At 42.0% G+C, this 11,199-nt stretch overlaps 1 protein-coding gene across 1 annotated transcript in view; it reads left to right on the top strand.

The window, feature by feature from the left end:
• The first annotated feature begins 1,578 nt into the window (after positions 1 to 1,578).
• The window catches only part of LOC122549039 (myosin regulatory light chain 2, smooth muscle minor isoform-like), a 26,871-nt gene continuing 17,250 nt past the window's right edge, over positions 1,579 to 11,199 (top strand). Inside the window, exons 1-2 of the mRNA XM_043688204.1 lie at positions 1,579 to 1,583; positions 2,718 to 2,723. The gene's annotated coding sequence lies outside the window, so the exon portion shown is untranslated. The remainder of the gene's footprint in view (positions 1,584 to 2,717; positions 2,724 to 11,199) is intronic.

The raw sequence follows: 11,199 nt of genomic DNA, 5'->3' as shown, positions 1-11,199 counted from the left end.
TGGGGGGTGTCAGCAAACAACTACATGGCCACCTCATATGCTTGAGGCTGGGTGTGAAAAATAAGCAGGAGTATGAACAGTTGGATGGTTTGAGTGTGAAACTTGGGAAGTGTAAAGCCTGTGGAGTTAATGGAATGGGCTACTTGGAAGGGGATGCATTAGACATTGTCCCACGTGTGAAGTGAAGGATGGACCATTTTCCTTTTCAGGAGTGGTAGGAGGCCCTTGACTTTGGAGACAATTGCCTTACAGAATCATAGAATCATGGAAGCATGCCATTCAACCCACTGAGTCCACATTGACCCTCCAAAAACCCAGACCCAGACCCAGACCCCTACCCTATCCCTGTAACTCCATGACCATGGAGTTCATGGCCAATTCCCCCTAACATAGGAACATAGGAATTAGGAGCGGGAGTAGACAATTCAGCTCTTCAAGCCTGCTCCATCATTTAACATGATCATAGCTGATGTTATTCTGGTCTCAACTTCACTTTCCTTCTGCTCCTCATAGCCCTTTATCCCACTTTTCATCAGAAACACATCTATTTCATTCATGAAGGAGGAAAAATCAGAAGAAACCATTGCAAGTTATAGAACTCCAAACATTGAACTAAGTTTAACAGCCTGACATGAGTTTTCAAGTTGAGTGAGATCAATCTTCAAACAGCAGATTCTATCACAGGATAATAGGGCTATCATTATAGCTTTAGTACACCTGAATAATCCACCTATTAACAATCTCCATCAATCAGTACTCAACATTTCAATTCAGTTTCTTTTCTATATCTTGAATGCAAGGTCCAGTCAAAGAAAACTATAATGGAATTGAATAAGTGTGCAGACAAGGATGAAGTAATTAATGATGTTATTAATTGCAGATCATGGAGAAACCTATAAAGGAGCAGAAATTAGACACCGCAGTAGAAAGGTATATTTAGTAACCTATATAATTGTGCATGTGTAAATAAATAGTGTTACGGTACTGGAGAGAGTGAAAGAGCTTTACTTTGGGAGAAGGATGACTTCGGAATGCTGTAACCCAAGAATAGTGGCAATCTAATAAAAAGGGAGCAGTTTCAAATAGTGTATGTGCACGCACCCAGAGCCCAGAAAAACAATAGATAATTAGTGTGCTCGAAACATGCTGGCAGCATCAAGCATATAGAAGTATAGATGAAACCAAACTGCTTTTAACAGACATGCACTTGGATAAGATATTGGAAGGCCTGGCAAGGCAATGGTTAACTGTGGGGGGGAGACGTGGTAGTCTCACCTGCTCACTGTGGTCAATTCCAGGAATTCTGCAGGGAGGCTCTCTTAAAGCAGCTCAGGGTCACTCACCTTTGTAGCTTTGTTGGAAATACAAATGGTTGCCATGCTAATTCTAGACTCAAATTGTTGATACCCCTCTGAGAAGCAGACATGCACCATGTAGAGAGAGGTGTCAAACTTGGAGATTTTGATGGATCGACAGGTTAAGAAATGTCAAGAACCCACCCATCTTTTGCAATTTCTCACCCACAGGTAAGTGGAAATTGTGAGCCCCTAACCCATAGGAATGGCAATTCCACAATGGGAGCTGTCCATGCTGTCATCTTTTAGGAAGTCACTAGTCCTGATTCTTCACCACTATCCTTGAGACGTGATATGCTTAGTCTGGGAATTAGGGCCAGACCGTTCAGGAGAGGTGTTTCTCTACACAAAACGTGGTAGACATTTGGAACTCTCTTCCACAAATGGCTTTGAATGCTGATCAGTTGTTAATTTTAAATCTGCGTTGATAATTTTTTTATTGAGCAAAGTTATGAAGGGATATGGACCAAAGTCACGTAAACGGGGTGTAAGGAATATTGCTTAGCCTTTGGCCCAGCAGTCATTTTCAAATTTCCTAAAAAGCCTAAACTTTGGGGTTTGGATGGTGGACTTGCACAGAATTGTAACAGTTATCTGGATAGAAATTTAAAACGTATCCTGTTTCTGTAATCAGACAATGCCTAGACAATAATGAAATGGCAACCTTTCTTAGTGAGGAATATTGCTGACTGGTCTTCTGGGGGATTGATAGGAACATATGTGCAGTCTATCATACTTGACATAAGAGAAGCTGAACATTTGCAAATCCCTGAACCATTTCACGTTGGAAGCAATGAGAAAGGTAATGTACTCAACAGCCTTGACAGAATGTCAGCAACCTGCGTAATGTAAGCTGTGAACTGCAGACTAAGAAATGTAGTCTTGTCGCAGACTGAAAAGGATCAGTCAAGGGTTGTAACAATCACTCGAAAATCTTAAGTCCAACACCCACCCAAACCCAGCAAGTCCTATCACAATAGCCTGCATGCGAAGCACAGACTACTAATGCACTGCTTTTCTCTTAAACCCGAGAAAGTGTTGTTGGAGTGTGTACACACTGTGATCTGAGTACTATCTCTTAGAAGCATCTCCCTCACCTTTTGAATAGGAGCAGCTGCTGTTACTCATGTTTTTCCAAATTAGCCTCCATCCAAATGAAACTTAGCATTAACTGCCACAGAAAATGCTGAAGAAATGCAGCAAGTCTGACAGAATCTATAGAGAGACAGAGTTAACATTTTAAATTCAATAGGACCCTTCTTCAAAACTGAATGTGGTGGGAAAATGAATTCAGTTGTACTTTTAACTCAGGCAGAAGTGGGTGGATATAGTTTAGAGGCCCCGAGGTAAAAGACAGGTAAGTTGAGAGTGGTTGAGGAAGAGAAAAAGAATGGAGAATGGGTGTCGATTAAGTTGAGATAGGGAGAGAATGGGTCATCCTTGCTGACAGCAAGGTAAACAAGACACAAATAAGTCAAGACTGTGTCGGAGTGCTGAGGAGGAGAATAGAGAGAATGTAAGAAAATGTAAGAATGTAAGAAAAATAAAGAGCAAAAGTAATACACTCAGACTCCGAATCTCTGGAATATTGGCTGTAAAGTTTCTAAGAGGATCATGAGATGTTACTCCTAGCACAATCACAGCCCATTTGACAGAGTGGCTCAATGGTTAGCACATTTGCCTCACAGCACCAAGGACCTGGGATCAATTCTCGACTTGGATGACTGGCTGAGTGGAATTTGCATGTTTTCTTTGTGTCTGTATGGATTTCTTTGTCAGGTGCTCTGGTTTCCTCCCACAGTCATAGAGATATAAAGCACAGAAACAGACCTTTCAGTCCATGCTGACTGGATATACTAAATAATCTAGTGCCATTTGACCCAATTTCCTCTAAACCTTTCCTATTCATCCAGATGCCTTTTAAATGTTGTAATTGTACTAGCCTTCCACCATTTCCTCTGGCAGCTCATTCCATACACACACCATCCTCTGCATGAATAGGTTGCCCCTTAGGTCCCTTTTAAATCTTTCCCTCTCACCATAAACCTATGCATTCTCGTTCTGGACTCCCCTACACTGGGGAAAATCCTTGTCTATTTACTTTATCCAGGACCCTCATGATTTTTTAAGCATCTATAAGGTCACCCCTCAGTCTCCGATGCTCCAGGGAAAACAGCCCCAGTCTAATCAGCCTCTCCCTATGACTCAAACCCTCCAACCCTGGCAATATCCTTATAAATCTTTTCTGAACCCTTTCAAGTTTCATAATATCCTTCCTATAGCAGGGAGACCAGAATTGCACGCAATATTCCATCAGTGGCCCAACCATTGTCCTGTACAGCCTCAACATGACCTCCAAACTCTTACTTGCACTGACCAATAAAGGTAAGCATACCAAACACCTTCTTCACTATCCAATCTACCTGCAGCTCCAGTTTCAAGGAATTATGAACCTGCACTCCACAATCTCTTTGTTCAGCAACACTCTCCAGGACCTTACCATTGAGTGTGTAAGTCCTACCCTGATTTGCTTTTCGAAAATGTCAAAGATAACAAAAGGAAATTCCCAAGTTATATAGTCATTAAAACGGTAAAAGGGAGATGAAAGGAGGAGTAGAACCAATCAGACACCAAAAAGGTGACTTATACATGGAGGCAGAGGGTATAGCTGAAGTGTTAAATGAACGCATTTGACTTATGAAAGAAGAGGATGCTGTGCAGGCCCAGGGAGGTGATATTGAACTTATACAAGACACTTATTGGACCTCAGTTGGAATTTTGTTACAGATGTGGCGCCACATTTATAAGAATGATGTAAAGGTATTGCAACAGTGTGTAGAAGTGATTTGTAAGAATGGTTCCACGAATGAGGAATATCAGTTATGAGGATAGATTGAAGATGTTAAAGCTGATTTTCCTTGAAGAGAATAAAGCTGACAGATTGAGAGGGTTTCAAAATCATGAACGGCCTGCAGAGATTAGATAGGGTGAAGCTGTTCCCACTCATTAAAGAAAAAATAATGAGAAGGCATAAGTTTAAAACAATGTGCAAATTAAGTAACTCTAATATGGGAAAAAAAGACTTCCTGTCACAGCAAGATAGGGTATATAGGAGTTCAGTTGGCTTAGTTAACTGGATGGCTGGTTTGCAATGCAGACTGATGCCAATAGTGTGGTAATTTCCAAATTGGCTCAGAGATTGCCAAGAAGGTCCCACTTTCTTAATCTCACCCCTCACCTGGGGCACGGCAACTCTCAGGATGGGTACATAAATAGGAAAGGTTTCGAGGGATATGGGCCAAATGCTAGCAAATGGGACTAGATCATTTTAGGACGAATTGGATCAAAGGGTCTATTTCAATGTTGTATAATTCTATAACTCTATGTGCATGTTAGGCCATGTTAAATTGCTCATAGTGTCCAGGGATGTGCAGGCTATGTGGATTAGCCATGATAAATGTGGGATTATGGAGATAGTGTAGGATGCTCTTCAGAGGGTCAGTGCAGACTTGGTGGGCTGAATAGCTTCTATCTGCCCTAAAGGGAGTTTATGAATATTGCAGCAGGCACACGAAAGAAATGCTAGCATGAGAACAAAATGGTTTATTGAATTGGCAAGCAACTGGAAAGTCTGGTCATTACTACGTATAGGACAGAGGTGCTCTGTAAACCAGTCACCCATTCTGCATTTGGTTTCACTGCTGCTATGTTCTAAATTCATCCACATTTTCCCACCCCTTTCAATCGAAAGAAGAGCCACACCAGACTCGAAATGTTAACTCTGTTTATCTCTCCATAGAGGCTGCCAGACCTGCTGAGTTTCTCCAGCAATTTCCATTTTGTTTCAGATTTTCAGCAACTGCTCAGATTTTTGTTTCATTACTGCATTAATTTACTTTAATTTGACTAACATTAACAGCATTTATGATAAAAAGATGAAATTTACTGAGACTACATAAGGCAAAAAGACAAGAGAAAGAAGAGCCTGGAAACTCAAAACACTGCTGGCAATCTAAATAGCAGAAAGCTTCTCAATCCAATTACTAGGAAGCAATGGTTTTTTTTAATGTATCTTTTCAGGTTTTACTAGGTCATTGACTTTTAAGGGTGTAATGCAATTATTTTGAAGTGACGCCAACTCAAATTCAATTGTGTGCCCACACATGGCAAAATGCCACCTTTAAATTTACCAGATTTATTTTCCATTGGAAAGAATTAAAGATTCAAATAGTTGAGGTCACAATGTTGCATTAAAGGATGATGACCTGCGATTGGTATTTTGGAAGGTTATGAAGACATTGTGGGTGGAGTTCCCCTGTATCTCATCTGATTGGTAGCACAACTGATCTCTGGAAGCTTGAAGTACAGTAACGAGTGAGTAAAATGTCTAATGTTTTCCATTCACCAGCAACATTTAAAATTGTCACAGAGTCACAGAGGCATACAGCATAGGAACAGATCCTTCGGTCTAGCCAGTTCATGCTGACCATGTTCCCAAACTAAACTAATCCCACCTACCCACATTTGGCCTGTATCCCTCCAAACATTTCTTATTCATGAACTTATCCAAATGTCTTTAAAACATTGTAACTGTACCTGCATCCATCACTTCTCTTGGAAGTTCATTCCACACAGAGGCCAATCTCTGTGTAACAAAATTGCTCCCCCTCCCATGTCTTTTTGAAATCTCTCTCTTCTCACCTTAAAAATATGCCCCCTAGTCTTGAAATTCCTCATCCCCGGGAAAAGACACCTGACATTCACCATATCTCATGATTTTATAAACCTCTATCAGGTCACCTCCTGATGCTCCAGGGAAAAAAGCCTCAACCTATCCAGCCTCTCCTTATAACTCAAATCCTCCATTCCAGGCAACATTCTGGTAAATCTCTTCTGAACCCTCTCCAGTTTAATAATATCATTCCTGTAACAGGGACACCAGAGCTGGACAAAGTATTCCAGAAGAGGCTTCACCAATGTTCTGTACAACATCAACATGGCTCCCCAACTCCTTTACTCAAAGGTAAGGAATATATATATTATAAATTATGTAAGTATCCCAGGACTGGGATATCATAGAAATTGCAGAGATGTGGCTCAGGGATGGACAGGATTGGCAGTTTAATGTTCCAGGATATAAATGCTATTGGAAGGATGGAAAGGGGGGCAAGTAGGGGAGAGGGTGTGGCGTTTTTGATAAAGGATAAAATTACTGTTGTACTTAGGGAGCATATTCCTGGGAATACATCCAGGGATGTGTATATATATATATATATATATATATATAAAAGATCCTTGGAGAAAGAAATTCATAATCATCTTCACTTCAAATTGGAGACTTCTTATCGTGAAATGTGCCCCCATTGTTCCTTTCCCAACCAGCCAATGTCTCCTACCACACACTCCCTCCTCGCAATCTGATGATGCACACACCCACCCCATCCCTTCCCACACTCACCCAGTCTAACCCACCCTCCACATCTCCCAGCCCACCCCCAACCTTTCCCAAAAGATCAACACCTACCCTGATCAATTGAACTTCTTCCCTGACGATACATCTCCAAGACCATCGATGCCCACCAGGTCGCTGTTGACGTCTGAGTCATTGAGGGCACTGGGCATCACGTTGGACATCTTTTGCTTCATACAAGTATACTCTCAAAGTAAAAGCAGATAATGAAAGGAAAGGTCCACTGAATCTCTAGGGTTTTTTCACCACATTACTGAATCATAGAGTCACACAGCACAGAAACAGACCCTTCAGTCCATGTCAACCATAACCTCAAGCTAAGCTAGTCCCACCTGTCTGTCCTTTAGATAGGGATGCAGTAGAAATCCCAAGAAAAAGGATAGAGCAGATGAATGCATGGCTGAGGAGCTGGTGTATGGGAGAAGGATTCACATTTTTGGATCATTGGAACCTCTTCTGGAGTAGAAGTGACGTGAACAAGAAAGATGGTTTGCACCTGAATTGGAAGGTGACTAATATACTGGCAGGGAGATTTGCTCGAGCTGCTCGGGAGGATTTAAACGAGTAAGATTGGGGGGCTGGGGGGGGGACCCAGCGAAATAGCGAGGAAAGAGATCAAGCTGAGACTGGTACAGCTCAGGGCAGGCAGGAACAAAGCAGAGAACAAAGCAGAAGACTGATAAATTAAACTGCATTTACTTCAATGCAATGAGCCTAACAGGGAAGGCAGATGAACTCAGGGCATGGTTAGGAACATGGGACTGGGATATCATAGAAATTGCAGAGATGTGGCTCAGGGATTGACAGGACTGGCAGTTTAATGTTCCAAGATATAAATGCTATTGGAAGGATGGAAAGGGGGGGCAAGAGAGGAGAGGGTGTGGCGTTTTTGATAAAGGATAAAATTACTGCTGTACTTAGGGAGGATATTCCTGGGAATACATCCAGGGAAGTTATTTGGGTGGAACTGAGAAACTAGAAAGGGATGATCACCTTATTAGGACTGTATTATAGACCCTGCAATAGTCAGTGGGAAATTGAGAAACAAATTTCTAAGGAGATTTCAGTTATCTGTAAGAATAATAGGATGGTTATGGTAGGGGATTTTAAATTTCCAAACATAGACTGAGACTGCTATAGTGTTAAGGGTTTGGATGGACAGGAATTTGTTAAGTGTGTACAAGAAACATTTCTGATTCATTATGTGAATGTACCTACTAGAGAAGGTGCAAAACCTGACCTACTCTTGGGAAATAAGGTGACTGAGGTGTCAATGGGGGAGCACTTTGGGGCCAGTGACCATAATTCTATTTGTTTTAAAATATTGATGGAAAAGGATAGACCGGATCTAAAAGTTGAAGTTTTAAATTGGAGGAAGGCTAATTTTGACGGTATTAGGCAAGAACTTTAAAAGCTGATTGAGGTCCGATGTTCACAGATAAAGGGATGGCTGGAAAATGGGAAGCCTTCAGAAATGAGATAGCAAGAGTCCAGAGAAAGTATATTCCTGTTAGTGTGAAAGGAAATGTTGGTGGCTGTAGGGAATGCTGGATGGCTAGACAAATTGAGGTGTTAGTTAAGAAAAAGAAGGAAGCATATGTCAGGTACAGACAGCAGAGATTGAGTGAATCCTTAGAAGAGTATAAAAGCAGTAAGAGAATACTTAGGAGAGAAATCAGGAGGGCGAAAAGAGGACATGAGATAGCTTTGGCAAATAGAGTTAAGGAGAATCCAAAGGAAATTTATAAATACATTAAGGACAGAAGGGTAACTAAGGAGATCCTGGATCAGTGGTGCTGGAAGAGCACAGCAATTCAGGCAGCATCCGAGGACAGGCAAAATCGACGTTTCGGGCAAAAGCCCTTCATCAGGAGGGCTTTTGCCCGAAACGTCGATTTTGCCTGTCCTCGGATGCTGCCTGAATTGCTGTGCTCTTCCAGCACCACTGATCCAGAATCTGGTTTCCAGCATCTGCAGTCATTGTTTTTACCTAACTAAGGAGATCAGCAAGGCAGCCTATGTCATAGAGTCATAGAGATGTACAGCATGGAAACAAACACTTCTGTCCAACCCGTCTATGCCAACCAGATATCCCAACCCAATCTAGTCACACCTGCCAGCACCCGGCCCATATCCCTCCAAACCCTTCTTATTCATATAGCCATCCAAAAGCCTTTTAAATGTTGCAATTGTACCAGCCTCCACCACTTCCTCTGGCAGCTCATTCCATAAACGTACTACCCTCTGTGTGAAAAGGTTGCCTCTTAGGTCTCTTTTATATCTTTGCCCTCTCATCCTAAACCTATGCCCTCCAGTTCTGGACACCCCGACCCCAGTGAAAAGACTTCGTCAATTTATCCTATCCATGCCCCTCATGATTTTGTAAACGTCTATAAGATCACCTTTCAACCTCCAATGCTCCAGGGAAAACAGCCCCAGCCTATTCAGCCTCTCCCTATCGCTTAAATCCTCCAACCCTGGCAGCATCCTTGTAAATCTTGTCTGAACCCTTTTAATTTCACAATATCTTTCCAATAGGAAGGAGACCAGAATTGCACACAATATTCCAACAGTGGCCTAACCGATGTCCTGTACTCAATACACTGACCAATAAAGGAAAGCATACCAAACGCCTTCTTCACTATCCTATCCACCTGCAACTCCACTTTCAAGGAGCTATGAACCTGCACTCCAAGGTCTCTTTGTTCAGCAAAACTCCCTAAGACCTTACCATTAGGTGTATAAGTCCTGCTAAGATTTGCTTTCCCAAAATGCAGCACCTCACATTTATCTGAATTAAACTCCATCTGCCACTTCTCAGCCTATTGGCCCATCTGATCAAGATCCCGTTGTAATCTGAGGTAACCTCCTTCGCTGTCCACGACACCTCCAATTTTGGTGTCATCTGCAAACTTACTAACTGTACCTCTTATGCTCACATCCAAATCATTTATATAAATGACAAAAAGTAGTGGACCCAGCACCGATCCTTGTAGCACTCCACTGGTCACAGGCCTCCAGTCTGAAAAACAACCCTTCACCACCACCCTCTTTCTTTTACCTTTGAGCCAGTTCTGTATCCAAATGGCTAGTTCTCCCTGTATTCCGTGAGATCTAACCTTGCTAACCAGTCTCCCATGGGGAACCTTGTCGAATGCCTTACTGAAGTCCATGTAGATCACATTTACCGCTCTGCCCTCATCAATCTTCTTTGTTACTTCTTCAAAGAACTCAATCAAGTTTGTGAGAAATGATTTCCCACGCACAAAGCCATGTTGACTATCCCTAATCAGTCCTTGCCTTTCCAAATACATGTACATCCTGTCCCTCAGGATTGCCTCCAACAAATTGCCCACCACCGACATCAGGCTCACTAGTCTATAGTTCACTCGCTTGTCCTTACCACCTTTCTTAAACAGTGGCACCACGTTAGCCAACCTGCAGTCTTCCAGCACCTCACCTGTGACTATCGATGATACAAATATCTCAGCAAGAGGCCCAGTAATCACTTCTCTAGCTTCCCACAGAGTTCTAGGGTACACCTGATCAGGTCCTGGGGATTTATCCACCTTTATGCATTTCAAGACTTCCAGCACTTCCTCCTCTGTAATATGGACATTTTGCAAGGTGTCACCATCTATTTCCCTACAGTCCATATCATCCATATCCTTTTCCACAGTAAATACTGATGCAAAATACTCATATAGTATCTCCCCCATTTTCTGCAGCTTGAATACAAAGGCCGCCTTGCTGATCTTTGAGGGGTGCTTTTCTCTGCCTAGTTACCCTTCTGTCCTTAGTGTATTTGTAAAAACCCTTTGGATTCTCCTTAATTCTATTGCCAAAGCTATCTCATGTCCTCTTTTTGCCCTCCTGATTTCCCTCTTAAGTATACTCCTGCTGCCTTTATACTCTTCTAAGGATTCACTCAATCTATCCTGTCTGTACCTTACATATGCTTCCTTCTTTTTCTTAACCAAACCTTCAATTTCTTTCGTCATCCAGTATTCCCTCTACCTACCAGCCTTTCCTTTCACCCTGACAGAAATATACTTTCTCTGGATTCTCGTTATCTCATTCCTGAAGACTTCCCAATTTCTAGCCATCCCTTTACCTGTGAACATTTGCCCCCTGTCAGCTTTTGAAAGTTCTTGCCTAATACCATCAAAATTGGCCTTTCTCCAATTTAGAACTTCAACTTTTAGATCTGGTCTATCCTTTCCCATCACTATTTTAAATCTAATGGAATTAAGATCGCTGGCCCCAAACTGCTCCCCCACTGACACCTCAGTCACTTGTCCTGCCTTATTTCCCAAGAGTAGATCAAGTTTTGCACCTTCTCTAGTAGGTACATCCACATACTGAATCAGAAAA

This window comes from Chiloscyllium plagiosum, chromosome 4 (assembly GCF_004010195.1).
Source record: "Chiloscyllium plagiosum isolate BGI_BamShark_2017 chromosome 4, ASM401019v2, whole genome shotgun sequence".
NCBI classification, from domain to species: Eukaryota; Metazoa; Chordata; class Chondrichthyes; order Orectolobiformes; family Hemiscylliidae; genus Chiloscyllium; species Chiloscyllium plagiosum.
The sequence above is the reverse complement of the archived record's forward strand: the minus strand, read 5'-3'. Positions and strand labels throughout refer to the sequence as shown.